Below are 14,039 nucleotides of genomic sequence, written 5' to 3'. Positions count from 1 at the left end.
TACTGAAGAATTGATGCTTATAGGAAGTGACAGATGAACTGGTATACTGCAAGGCTGTTTGCTCCAACACAGATGCTTAGGTGTGTTGTGACAACACCTTCATGTTTCTAGAATTTGGGCTACCTGTAGCAAACTGCTCAGTTTAATGAGTTCTATCCTCTCTCTCCAGATCTTCATGATAAACAGAAAAAGTATATATATTTGTACTCCTCCCCAGTAAATATATGTTATGGTCATATGAGGATTTGGGAGGGAAAAAAACAAACAAAGAAACAATAAATCCCTCCCCATTCAAATCAATGTTGCTCCATTAATCTACCCCAAGGCACCAACTTGTAACATATTCTTTGTTTAGCAGGTGTTAAAATTAACAGAATGCTAAAGCAAATTACATCTTTTAAATATAGGGATTTATATATAACATTTGACCTTACATCAATGAAAACACGCATAAAAAGTGTTACCGCCAACTGTTCATCTCCCTGACACGTGCCACCCTGTGTATCAGACTTGCTTGGTTTGCAATTTTTAATGCTTGCTCAATTTGTTTTTCTCCTTTGCTTTGTGGAAGGCTGAACATGCCCTCAGGGCAGTAGTCAATACCTCCTGATGAATAGAAAGAATGTTGCTGACATAGCGAAAGCTTCAGTAAGCTTTCAAAAAAAAACACGATTATCATTATATTTGGTACAAAAGTCTCAGATATTGATAGCAGCAAATGTAATTGTTTTTCCCCCCCTCAGAGTTTTTCTGTCATCCCAAGTTGTGCCATTCATTTCTAGCTGTAAGTGGCAGCGGAGTGGGAAATGATGGCAGGTAGACCATTCCTTCGGGTTCACAGCAATGCCGAGCAAGATTTATTTTTTGTGGCTCACGTTAAGTTACACCACACACAGAACTAGTAACACTGACAGGGTGGGGGTTTCCTTGTCACCTACTATAAAAACAGCCAGTGTGAGAGCAAGATTGGAAAGACAAGGCAATCTTCTTCAGTATTGACGTTAACCAAATGAAGAAGAGCTGCACTCACTTCATGTGCTTCCCTTACAGGATGGCATTTTCCACATTGCTTTCTACTTTTTGTCATCAGTATTTGAAAGAGAAAATGTTTTCTGACTAGAAGACAAATCATAATAGGAAGGCAAAACTTTCTTTACACAAACTTTTGTTTGTCCTAACGGTCATTATAACCATGAAATCTGTTCTGAGTTGAGGTGGGTACTAACGCAACAATAACAGCTACTTTAAAGGGATGCACCATGCTCTTTCTTAAGCCCTTGATATATTCTTGATATATTAATATAGTATTATATTATTATACTATATTTGTATTATTCTACTTTCTGTTGAATTAATAAAATATTATAGGCCTCCTACTCCATAAAAAAATTAAGACAGATTTATTCAATTCAGTGGAGACTGAAACATTGAAATCAAGCGGATCTATCTCTGTTTGCATTTAATGAGATCCACCTGGTTCATGACATCACAAGACAAAGAATGACTGTGTAGCAAGACAGAAAGACAGAAAATGACTCAAGAGCCAGGATTATCTGTCTGTCTATCTATCTATCTATCTATCTATCTATCTATCTATCTATCTATCTATCTATCATCTACTTTATTATGTATGGGTGTTTTGCCTGAATGTATGTGTGTGCATCATGTATGGGTCTGGTGCCCAGGGAGGCTACACTACACTAGAAACTAGACATCCAGCATATGACTCTTGTAGCAACAAACTGTGTCTGAATAATAGAACCATCTGTGCTTATTATAACACACAAATCCAGTTTCAGTGTTAAGAGCAGTATGAAATAGCACGAATATGCTATAGGGGTATGATAAGTGACTGGTTATATATAATCACAAGATTTCTTATCTACCCTCACCTACAAAAGTAGCTTAACAGAGACATGTAAAATCCATGCTTCCAAGTCAAAGTAAAATTTGACTAAATCAGTAATATTGAATCACATTAGTAATCATGCTTCTACCATGAAGGGCTAAAAGCTTGTATGTAGACGTTCCAGAATGGTATAAAATGAAATAACTAAGCTATCTTGAAAAGATCACCATTCATACCTGCATTGTAAAAGAGCAGGTTAATAAACTGGAATTCCAGTAAAACCAAATAACATACACAGTAGAAACAATGCACTCAAAAATATTTCTATGTTCAAATAATATACTTACAGCACAGTGCTTTCCTTGAGGTTAGCATCAACTTTTTGAGGCTTTATTAAATTGTTATTAAATTACAAATGTGTAATTTAATTCTAAAACCAAAGAAGTCCATTGTAAAAATATCATTATCATTTGTTTAGATATTTCCTTGAAATGAATATTGATCTTAACTGAACACAGCATATCTGTGGACAAAAAATGAATACAATCTCTTATCCAGAAAATAGAGCAAATACAACATATATGTTTTGGTTTGAGATAGTTAACTCCTCCTATGTTCTTAATGTCTTAATATAATATATTAATATAGTTAATATATTCTAGAAACCATGACAAAAGAGATAGCCTGTTTTGAGTGTTCTATTATGCAAAAATTTAATTTAGTTTTACATTTATTGCTTGTGTGTATGTGCATGCATGCACACACATGTGTGGTGGTTCACATGTGGAGTTCAAAAAACTGCTTGTGGGAATCAGCTTTCTCCTTCCGTGATGTGTGTTCTAGAGACCAAATTCAGGTTTTCAGGCTTGGGGGCCAGCGCTTTTACCCACTGAGCCATCTCACCAGATCAATTATGAAATATTTTAATCAGCAAGAATTATAAATGTGATTCAGCACATAAAGTACTTTGTCAGTTCTAGTAACCTGAAGTCCCATCTCCAGAACCCACTAAGTGCCTGACACAATAGCACGACCCATGTAAGAGCTGAACCAAATTAAAAGAAAAGTGAGTAACCCCAGGACACCACAGCGAGGAGGTAGAATGCTAATGCTGAGACAAGAGACTTGCTGGACACCCAAGGAATAATTATGGTGGAGGCCAGGATTGACATCTAAAGTTTCTTATATCCATACTCATGCCATAGCCATACACGTTCCCATCACATTCAACATGCAAACACACACACACACACACACACACACACACACACACACACACACACACATATATATATATATATATATATATATATATATATATATATATATATATATATATATGCATACCACCACACACATGCACAAATACATCACATTCACACAAACAAGGAAATCAAGGAAATATCATGAATATCATGAGTTATTACTTTGGGATATTTGAAGATAAATGTTTAAATGTTATTGTCCTGTAACTGTAGTTCAAGGCCAGCCTTCTCATGTAGCAAATGCTAGCTGTAAAGTGTTCCTCTTTTATGTTCTTTCATACTGTGTAAAATTACTGCTTATATAGTCTATGGACATATGTTCACCAGCATAATTCAATATACATAATTATATTTCTCAGATTCCACATAAACAAGCATATAAGAAATGACTGTATTAGCCTTCAATTTGTTTCTAGTGAATCGAGATAGTAATTTCCATATTTAGCTGATTAACTAGAAGTGAAAAAAAGCATCATTAGTCTAGAGATATTGTTAGCAATACTGTGTGTATATTTTATGTATTTTTAGGTTAAAATCTCCTATATTAAAGTTGGATATTATGTGAATTTACTTATTCTTTTTAGTTCAGAATGTCATGATCAAGCCCAGTTACAGTAATGTTAAGTTCAGCTACAGTAATGGATATATGACAGTTTTAATTCAATTTGTTTATCCTCAAACAGAAACAGAATCTTGATTTCATCTTTGTCTCCTAATTACAATTTTCTTAGAGGGCTATCAGGTGGTTTTCAATATAGAAAAATGAAATTTAAAGGAGAAATATTAACATAGATTTATTGTCAGTCCCTTAAACATCATTTCTATGTAGACTTTTCAGTTAGCTTTTTCATTTCTCATGATATGAATTGCTTTATTGATTAGAAAGCTGTGATCTGAGTGTATAATGAAAACCTGTAATGAAAAACTCAATTTAGAAAAAAGCAATATTCTCAATAATGATAACCAATTTTTCGATGTTCATCATTTTAATCTATTTAGCAGCATTTCCCATGAGAAATCAAAATATCCCTGAATCATGATATTATGTAGATAATCAATTAAATTGAAAGAATTACATAAAATATATCTCTCAAAGGCTAACCTCTACTGGGTATAAACTACAATATTAATATTACTAGAGTCAATAGTTAACTATGCCATTGGAGAATTAAAGTGTTTTGTTAAATATCTTATCTTGAGAAATACATAGAAAAATATTTATATATGTTTGGAGAATTACATATAAATTATGAACAAAAGTGTCTATTAAAGCTATAAAATCACAAGTATATTTTAAAATTTATGGACATTTCTCAAACAAAGGTCATATATTATAGGACTTCATAATGCTTTGCCTTTCTAAACCTTCCAGGAACTCAAATAAGCGATGATGAGATGTTTATTTTTATTAGGAAGAAAGAACAGTGAGCTTAATGAATATTTAGCAATTCAATCAGGGTTATAAGGCTGTTTCAATTCAAAACAAAGATTTACATGACTTTAATTACTGGCCGGGAGCAGGAAGAGGGATGAGAAGGGGATCTGTGGTTGGTATGTAAAACGAATTAAAAAAATAAAAGAATTTCACACCTATATACACTGTATTATTTATCCTCCCATTTTATCCAACAACTCCTCTTTAATGCCCTAAATATCCCCTCCTGAATATATATATATATATATATATATATATATATATATATATATATATATATCCCACTGCGTAGATTTAGTTCTTTCTATATATGTATGGGTGTGTCATCTCCTGAAGCATGGAGTACCTAGTAGTAGCTATAACCTTATATTCTTATTCCAGACAATATTAACTGACAATAGCTCCTTAGCTAAGAATGGTCAGTACACGTTTCAATCTGATTTATACTGGAATTTTAGCTACCTTGAATGTACTTTGATATAATCGCAATATGGTAAATGAATGCACGCATTGTAAACTGATACCATTTTCAAGCAACATATCCTTCATCTTAGTTATATTTGTGTGGTAGGAACATTTGGAATCTACCCTTTCAAATTCATGTTAGCAATAATATATCACAAACCATCTTCACCACAATGATGAATTGAATGGTAAAACTTATAATTAAAGGAAATGGGCTATAGAGCTAAACAGAGAATTCTCAACAGAAGAAGCTCAAATGGCTGAAAGACATTTAAGGAATTGTTCAACATCCTTAGTCATCAGGGAAATGCAAACCAAAACGAGTCTGTGATACTACCTTACACCCATCAGAATGGCTAAGATCAAAAACACTGAAGACAGCTTATGTTGGAGAGGATGTGGAGCAAGGGGAACACTCCTTCACTGTTGGTGGGAATGCAAACTTGTACAGCCATTTTGGAAATCAATATGATGGTAATATACACAATGGAATACTACTCAGCAGAGAAAAACAATGACATCATGAGGTTTGCAGGCAAATGGATGGAACTAGAAAAAAATCTTCCTGAGTGAGGTAACCCAGATTCAGAAAGACAAACATGGTATGTACTCATTCATAAGTGGATACTACATGTAAATCAAAGGATAACCAGACTGCAACTCACAACTCCAGGGAGGCTACTTAGTAAAGAGGACCCTAAGAAAGACACAGGGATCGCCTAGCGACAGAAAAATGGATAAGATCTACATGAGCAAACTGGGGGTGGGGGTGGAGGTAACGGAGGGCAAGGGTTGGGAGAAAGAGAGCTTAGGAGAGTGGGAGGTCCCAGCTGGATCAGGAGCAGGGTGGGAGAATGGAGAGGGAGATACCATGATGAATGAAGACCCCAGGGGAATAGGAAGAAGCAGAGTGCTAGAGAGTTCCCCAGAAATCCACAAAGATACCTCCAATGTAGACTGCTGACAATGGTTGAGAGAGTGCCTGAGCTGACCTGCTCTGGTGATCGAATGGCTGAACACCATGGCTGTCATGATAGAACTCTCATCTAGTGTCTGATGGAAGTGGATGCAGAGATCCGTGGCCGAGCCCCAGGTGGAGCTCCAGGAGTCCATTTGGCGAAAGAGAGGAGGGATTGTATGAGTGAGAGATATTGAGCCCACAATTGGAAAAAGCACATGAACTGTGAACCAATGGCTGAGGAGTCCCCATGGAACTGGACCAGGCCCTCTGGATAAGTGAGACAGTTGATTAGCTTGAACTGTTTGGGAGGCCCCCAGGCAGTGGATTCAGGATCTGTCCTTGGTGCATGGGCTGGCTTTTTGGAGCCTTTGGCCTATGCTGGGACACTTTGCTTAGCCTTGGTGTAAAGAGGAGGGGACTGAACCTGCCTTGGCTATGTCTACCAGGCTGGGCTGATTCTCCAGAGAAGACCTTGCCTTGGAGGATTTGGTGGGGGAGGGCTGGGGGTGGGAGGAGGGAGGATGGCAGAATCCATGGCTGATATTTGAAATTAAGTTAATTATAAAATAAAAAGAGTGTATGCTTTAAAAAAATCATTGCTCTCAGCCTTTGTAATTTGACTTGAGAATATTCCTTGCTGTATACACAAGAGATTTTAAATTATAAGACCTCTCACATGATATATTTGTTTCTAACACAGCCAGATTTTAATATTAGAAGTGACTCCCAAATCATAAATTAAGTATTTTTATTCAGTTTGGATCTAATACACAACTTAAATCATTTGGCCTTGATTTATAAATTTTATCATATTCATCTATTTTTTTCTTAATGAATTGATATACCTGTCATATTTCAGTGTCACCTGTGTTCCTGAATAATCCATAAAGATACAAATATGAATATATTTTCTCCTAACATATAAAGTATCTTGTTGCTGAGCCTTTTCCAGTATAATTAACTATCAAGTCATACTCTACTAAATGACGATGTTTAGCAGAGCAATTAAAAATTATGAACAATTAATACTGCTGCTACTCAAGGGAAATGGTAACCTAATTTGTTAACCAAGCAACACAAGATTTACTTCTTATGTCTTTCTGAGAGTTGATGTAGTCCAATCAGAATATAAATGAAAAATGGAGGGAATTTATTTTTTATAATTTTATTACAAGTCAGTTGGAGATTGCAGATCAAGTTATGCAAAATACATGCTTGTTATGTTTTACAATTAAGCTGCTGAACCCATGTTCAGTGTGTGCTAGTATTCTAGAGATGGACTTAGAGGTACGCAAAATTCGATGAGGTTGTTTTTCAAAAATTGAAGAACACCACTGACAAGTACCAACTTTCTGGGACCATTGTGTCCATATGCATGGAGTCTACATGTTCTAGCCCAACTGATTTCTGTTCATTTCTTCAGTTTTTCCAGTGTTCTCTGTTTCTCTGTCTCTCACTGTGTCTGTCTGTCTGTCTGTCTGTCTGTCTGTCTGTCTCTCTCTCTCTCTCTCTCTCTCTCTCTCTCTCTCTCTCTGTGTGTGTGTGTGTGTGTGTTCTCTGTGTGTTTTTAAACCTGCTTTTTCTTCTGGCTAATTGCAACAGCACAGCATCTTTGAACCTTTGAAGTGCTGCCGGACTGATACATCTTGACAGCGTACCATTAGGTTTAAGAAGCATTGTGATTAGTTGAACTTCCTTTACTCTATCAAGCCTACTTGAAGCACCCAGCACCTCACTTTTCGCCATCTACTGTGTTTCAGAAGAGTCTCTGACACTGTTCTTTTAATGCTTGCTGCTCTTTTCTACAGACTCTCTTTCTTTCCTGAATTAAGTCCTGGAGGAGAAAGGTCTCTATCCATTGCTCCTATTGGTCACTATAGCAACAACATTTGCTAGACACAAGGTGGAGTGTTTGGTAAAAATTGCACATTTATTTTTCAAAACAATCATTGAGTACATTGGTGGGAAATTGTTGATCAGAAGCAAAAGCTTATTGTGTCATTATTGCTGTACCAGAGTTTTATTGAAGCTAGGTCACAATTCTTTATTCCTTTAGTACATCCTTTATGCTGATAACAGCAGTGTCTTTATAAGGCTCTGATTTACTCTAATCCTCTTTACCTATATTAAAGCACTTAGCAAATAATAGATACTTTGTCTTTCCACGGTAGAAATGTTTGACAATAAGAGCTGCTTGCATTTCTGACATTGTAGGGATCCTATTTCAGGGATGACTATCTAGCAAAAAGAGCCTCCTCCTTTTCTGAATGATGGCATTCATTTTATCATGGGCTTTTGTTTCTTTGTTTCCTATGCCTCCAGTTTCATCATCCTTAGACACTTAACTCTTGTTTATGTTTCAAGGCAACTCCAAATACCATGCCATTTGGGCATCAGCTTTAAGGACTGAATATGGGTGCTGGGTAGATTGGGAAGAACATTTTGAACTTTCTCCTTACTGGCTGTGTCATTTTAGGTATAGCTTGATACGTAGTTTCTTAACTTTGAATCCAGTGTATCAATACTTGACTTCATAGTTTACTATTTTTATTGAGTTAAAGTAACTAGCTTGGTAAATGGATAAATGCACAACCATTTAATTCTTAATTTTGACCTAACCTGAATATAATGACATTATGGAGTTCACATTTCATTTTTAGAATTTATAGAAATTTTGGCCGTATGATTTCAAAATGTAGCCATGTGCCACCCAATAGGTGGTATAAAACATGACTGTTAAGGAATTACTATAATCAAAATCATCATATTGCATGCTTTCTTGACATGAATACAAATTCTGTGGATTTTTTTATTTATGATTTATCACTTGTCATAAAGTATCTATAACAGGATTGAATTCTTTCAATTGACTAGAATCACATAGTTTTATTGGTTTAGCATTTCAGTCAATCACTTAAATAGAATGACTCTATGGGGAAAGTTTTTCAGTCTTATTAGAATCCGCCCTAGCTTAAGGCAAAAGTACATAGCATCATCAGTTTAAAGCAGGAAGGGCTGTAACTTAGGCTGAGCCTGGGAAAATAAAAGTCAACATGCAGTTAACCACCAGGGCAGGCCTGAATCTGCTGTCTTTAATAGTGATTAGCATAGTTCCAAAGGAAAGTTTTCAGATACAATGCTTGTTTTAGTACATTTTTTTAAGTAGCTTATTTAAATACATTTAAAATGCTTTCATCCAGATCTGTTCTGGTAAAATCTAGGAAAACAAAAACAAAATAACAAAAACCCTCTTAACTATGTGAGAATCCATATTTCTCCATCACCTCTGGGTAATAACAATTTCCTGTTTTAAACCTGTCCGAAGCCTAAATCCAAAAAGAAAATAGAGGATAGAACTTCTTAAATATTTATTAAAGCCTATGAATTATTACTTTCTCCAGTTTATCTTCTTCAGTGGGTATGCATAATGTCAGTGATGATACTTTCCTTAGACCTAATGAAGGACCTCAGAGGATAGACATACCGCAATTAGACTCTTGCCTGGAGTTGCCTCTTTATATTATTAATTAATGTGTGTAGCACTCTCTAACATTATAAGAGACATGAAAGTACAGTTATTATAGGAAAGAGTATATCTAGAGTTTAATTTAAATTTCCTGCATGTGCATTTTGAGGGACAATATAGAAACATTCATTTAATGACAATCAATTTCTTAGCTACAGAGCAACAGAGATGTGAATATGTTTATTATGCATATTAAGAAGAACACACTGAAAGTAAAGAAAATATCAAACTATGAATGACCTACTTCTCTTAAAGCAAGGAAGATCAGCTTATGGCAATGAATGGTTTAAGCCATGTGCCTTTTCAGACAAAGGAGGTTCAGAGACTTAGATCATTGACCCATTCTTCCAACCACTGTTAAATACCAACATTATATACACTTGTTTTAGATTTTTGAATCTTAAAAGTTCATGGTGGTGGTGCAAAGGAAAATTGATTGTGAAGAATTGTGTAATGTCTATGATATTTTTTTCACAGAACTAGGGGATGAGGTTAGTAATACTGAATTCTGGGGATTGGTATACCTTATATCTTTAGTACATAGAATAAATCTCAACAAATGACAAAATAGACTGGATCTAAGTCAATAGTGAATATCAGTAAAAAATTTCTATGGTTTCCAGTGCTTGCTGAGAATCTTTTGGGAGAAAACATTGGGTTGATGCATTTAAAAGAGCGATATGAGCTGGTGATGTAGCCCATTTGACAGAGTGTCTGCCTAACATACATAAGATACAGCTTAAAACCCTAGTATCATAAAAGCTGTCTTTAATTAAAAGGAGCTAAAGATGGAAAAACATGATTTAGATACGACAAATGCATCTGTATTGCTTCTCAGTGTAGTATTAATTATATTGTGATACAACGGCCAATATCTTTGACTAGTGACTCAAATATGATTGTTTATTAAAGTTGAAACATAACATAAAATCAAACATGATTAGAACATGTAAGCTGGAAAGAAGAGTGATGATCATTCACTCACCCTTATGCCAAGAGGAAATTAATCATTGCCAAAGAGTGCAGAAAACTAACTCAATTTGATAAGGATGGGACTGAGCCTAGCTGAAGCTTTCCTAACATTCATTGTAGTACATTTGAAAGAATGCAAAACTGTCCTTAGGGTATAAGATTATAGTCTTTCTCTGCTGAGTAGTACTCCATTGTGTATATGTACCACATTTTATTTATCCATTCTTCAGTTGAAGGGCATCTAGGCTGTTTCCAGGTTCTGTCTATTACAAACAATGCTGTTATATACATAGCTGAGCATGTGCCCTTGTGGTATGATTGAGCATTCCTTGGGAATATGCCCAAGAGTGGTATAGCTGGGTCTTGGGGGAGATTGATTCCCAATTTTCTAAGAAAGCACCATATTGATTTCCAAAATGGCTGTACAAGTTTGCATTCCCACCAAGAGTGGAGGAGAGTTCCCCTTGCTCTACATCCACTCCAGCATAAGCTGTCTTCAGTGTTTTTGATCTTAGCCATTCTGATGGGTGTAAGGTGGTATCACAGAGTCATTTTGATTTGCATTTCCCTGATGATTAGGGATTTTGAGCAATTCCTTAAATGTCTTTCAGCCATTTGAGCTTCCTCTATTGAGAATTCTCTGTTTAGCTCTATAGCCCATTTCTTAATTGGACTGTTGGACATTTTGATGTCTAATTTCTTGAGTTCTTTATATATTCTGGATATCAACCCCCAGTCAGATGAGGGGTTGGTGAAGATCTTTTCCCATTCTGTAGGCTGTCACTTTGTCTTGTTGACTGTGTCCTTTGCTCTACAAAAGCTTCTCAGTTTCAAGAGGTCCCATTGATTAATTGTTTCTCTCAGTGTCTGTTCTACTGGTGTTATATTTAGGAAGTGATCTCCAGTGCCAATGAATTCAAGACTACTTCCTACTTTCTCTTCTATCAGGTTCAGAGCAACAGGATTTATGTTGAGATCTTTGATACATTTGAACTTAATTTTTGTGCACAGTGGCAGATATGGATTTTTTGCAGCCTTCTACATGTTGACATCTAGTTAAGCCAGCTCCATTTGCTCAATATCTTTTTTTTCTTCCATTTTACAGTTTTGGCTTCTTTGTTGAAAATTATATGTTCATAGGTGTGCGGATTAATGTCAAGGTCTTCAATTCGATTCCATTGGTCCACATGTCAGTTTTTATGCCAGTATCAAGCTGTTTTTATTATTGTAGCTCTATAGTAGAGCTTGAACTCAGGGATTGTGATGCCTCCAGAGGTTGTTTTATTGTACAGGATTCTTTTAGCTATCCTGGATTTTTTGTTTTTCTATATGAAGTTGAGTATTGTTCTTTCTAGGTCTGTGAAGAATTATGTTGGGATTTTGATGGGAATAGCATTGAATCTGTAGATTGCTTTTGGTAAGATTGCCATTTTTACTATGTTAATCTTGCCAATCCATGAACATTAGAGATCTTTCCATTTTCTGACATCTTCTTCAATTTCTTTTTTCAGGGACTTAAAGTTCTTGTCATACAGGTCCTCCACTTGCTTAGTTAGAGTTACCCCAAATTATTTTATATCATTTGTGGCTATTGTAAAGGGTGATGTATCTCTGATTTCCTTCTCAGCCTGTTTGTCAATTTTATATAGGAGGGCTACTGATTTTTTTGAGTTAACCTTGTATCCTGCTATATTGCTGAAGGTGTTTATAAGCTGTATGAGTTCCTTGATCAAATTTTTGGGGTCACTCATGTATACTATCATATCATCTGCAAATAGGGAAAGCTTGACTTCTTGCTTTCCAATTTGTATCGCCTTGATCTCCTCATGTTGTCTTGTTGCTCTGGCTAGAACTTCAAGTACTATATTGAATAAGTATGGGGAGAGTGGACAGCCTTGCCTTGTTCCTGATTTTAGTGGAATTGATGACATCATGAGGTTTGCAGTCAAATGGATGGATCTAGAAAAAATCATCCTGAGTGAGGTAAGCCAGACTCAGAAAGACAAACATGGTATGTTCTCACTCATAAGTGGATACTAGATGTAAAGCAAAGTATAACCAGACTGCAACTCAGAATTCTAGGGAGGCTCCCTAGTAAAGAGGACCCTAAGAAAGACACAGGGATCACCCAATGACCGAGAAATGGATGAGATCTGCATAAGCAAACTGGACATGAGGAGGGGTAAAGAAGGGCAAGGGTTGGGGGAAAGAGAGCTTAGGGGAGTAGGAGATGCCAGCTGGATCAAGAACAGAGAGGGAGTACAAGAAAAGAAGGACCATGATAAATGAAGACCCCATGGGAACAGGAAGAAGCAAAGTGCTAGAGAGGTCCCCAGAAATACACAAAAATAACTCCACAATAGACTACTGGCAATGATCAAGAGAAAGCCTGAACTGACCGGATGGCCAAACACCCTAACTGTCATTATAGAACTATCATCCAATGACTGATGAAAGTAGATGCAGAGATCCATGGCCAGGCCCCAGGTGGAGCTCCAGGAGTCCAATATGTGAGAAAGAGGAGGGATTTTTTGAGCGAGAGTTGTTGAGACCATGATTGGAAAAAGCACAGGGACAAAAAGCCAAACGAATGGAAACACATGAACTATGAACCAATAGCTGAAGAGCCCCAACTGGATCAGGCTCTCTAGATAAGTGAGACAGTTGATTAGCTTCAACTGTTTGGGAGGCTCCCAGGCAGTGGATCCAGGACCTGTCCTTAGTGCATGAGCTGGCTTTGTGGAGCCTGGGTCCTATGCTGGGACACTTTGCCCAGTCTGGGTGAAGGGAGGAGGGGACTGGACCTGCCTGGACTGAATCTACAAGGCTGAGCTAAATCCCCAGGGGAGACCTTGCCCTGGAGGAGGTGGGAATGGGGGGTGGATTTTGGAGAATGCCGGGGGGGGGCAGGAGTAGTGAAGACAGGGGAATCCGTGGCTGATATGTAAAATTAAATTAAATTATAAAATTAAAAATATTAATTAAAAAAAGAAGAAAAAGAAAAAAAAAGAAAAGCAACAAACATGTCTGCTCCAATATAGGAGTATTAACACTCTCATATAACATCTAGAATTGACACTGTGACTGAAATTGGATTTGTAGTGGTCAGTGATTATTACCGCTTTATACATGGTTGTACATTTTCTACTGAGTGCCAGATATAATCAGCTTGGTTTCAGCATCGTGCACAAAATTCTTTCATTCTGAACACCATAATCACTTTCAATGCCACTAAGTTTAACCCAAGGGTAAGGATATCTGATAAAAGAGGTCCACATCTGTTTCATTCTCAGTACCACAGTGAGGTGCACAAAATGAAACTGCACAGAACAGCCTACACACTTCTGTGCACATTGTTGTTTCTACCACTTCTCACTCTGGTGTAGATGCGCTCATGTAGTAATATTTCCTCATTTGATTTGAATTTGTTTAAGTTATTTCTACACAATAATGTATGCTAACTAAGGAATCGTAACTTTTAAAGAGGGATGCAGTAAGAAGGGGAGAGAAGGAGAGAAAATAATTTATGACTGCACAAAGTAATTAACATCAATAATAAATCAGTA

The 14,039-nt window shown here is 36.4% G+C and overlaps 1 protein-coding gene across 7 annotated transcripts in view; it reads right to left on the bottom strand.

The window, feature by feature from the left end:
* Positions 1–14,039, bottom strand: part of Mgat4c (MGAT4 family member C) — a 651,962-nt gene that overhangs the window by 25,784 nt on the left and 612,139 nt on the right. For 2 of the 7 annotated variants that reach the window (XM_052753229.1, XM_052753233.1), the window contains one exon: positions 2,197–2,372. The exons of the other annotated variants lie outside the window; for them this stretch is intronic. The gene's annotated coding sequence lies outside the window, so the exon portion shown is untranslated. The remainder of the gene's footprint in view (positions 1–2,196; positions 2,373–14,039) is intronic. 7 annotated transcript variants of the gene reach the window in all.

Source organism: Peromyscus californicus, unplaced genomic scaffold (genome assembly GCF_007827085.1).
Source record: "Peromyscus californicus insignis strain IS unplaced genomic scaffold, ASM782708v3 Scaffold_24__1_contigs__length_46423439, whole genome shotgun sequence".
NCBI lineage: Eukaryota > Metazoa > Chordata > Mammalia > Rodentia > Cricetidae > Peromyscus > Peromyscus californicus.
This window is presented reverse-complemented; position numbering and strand designations above follow the sequence as displayed.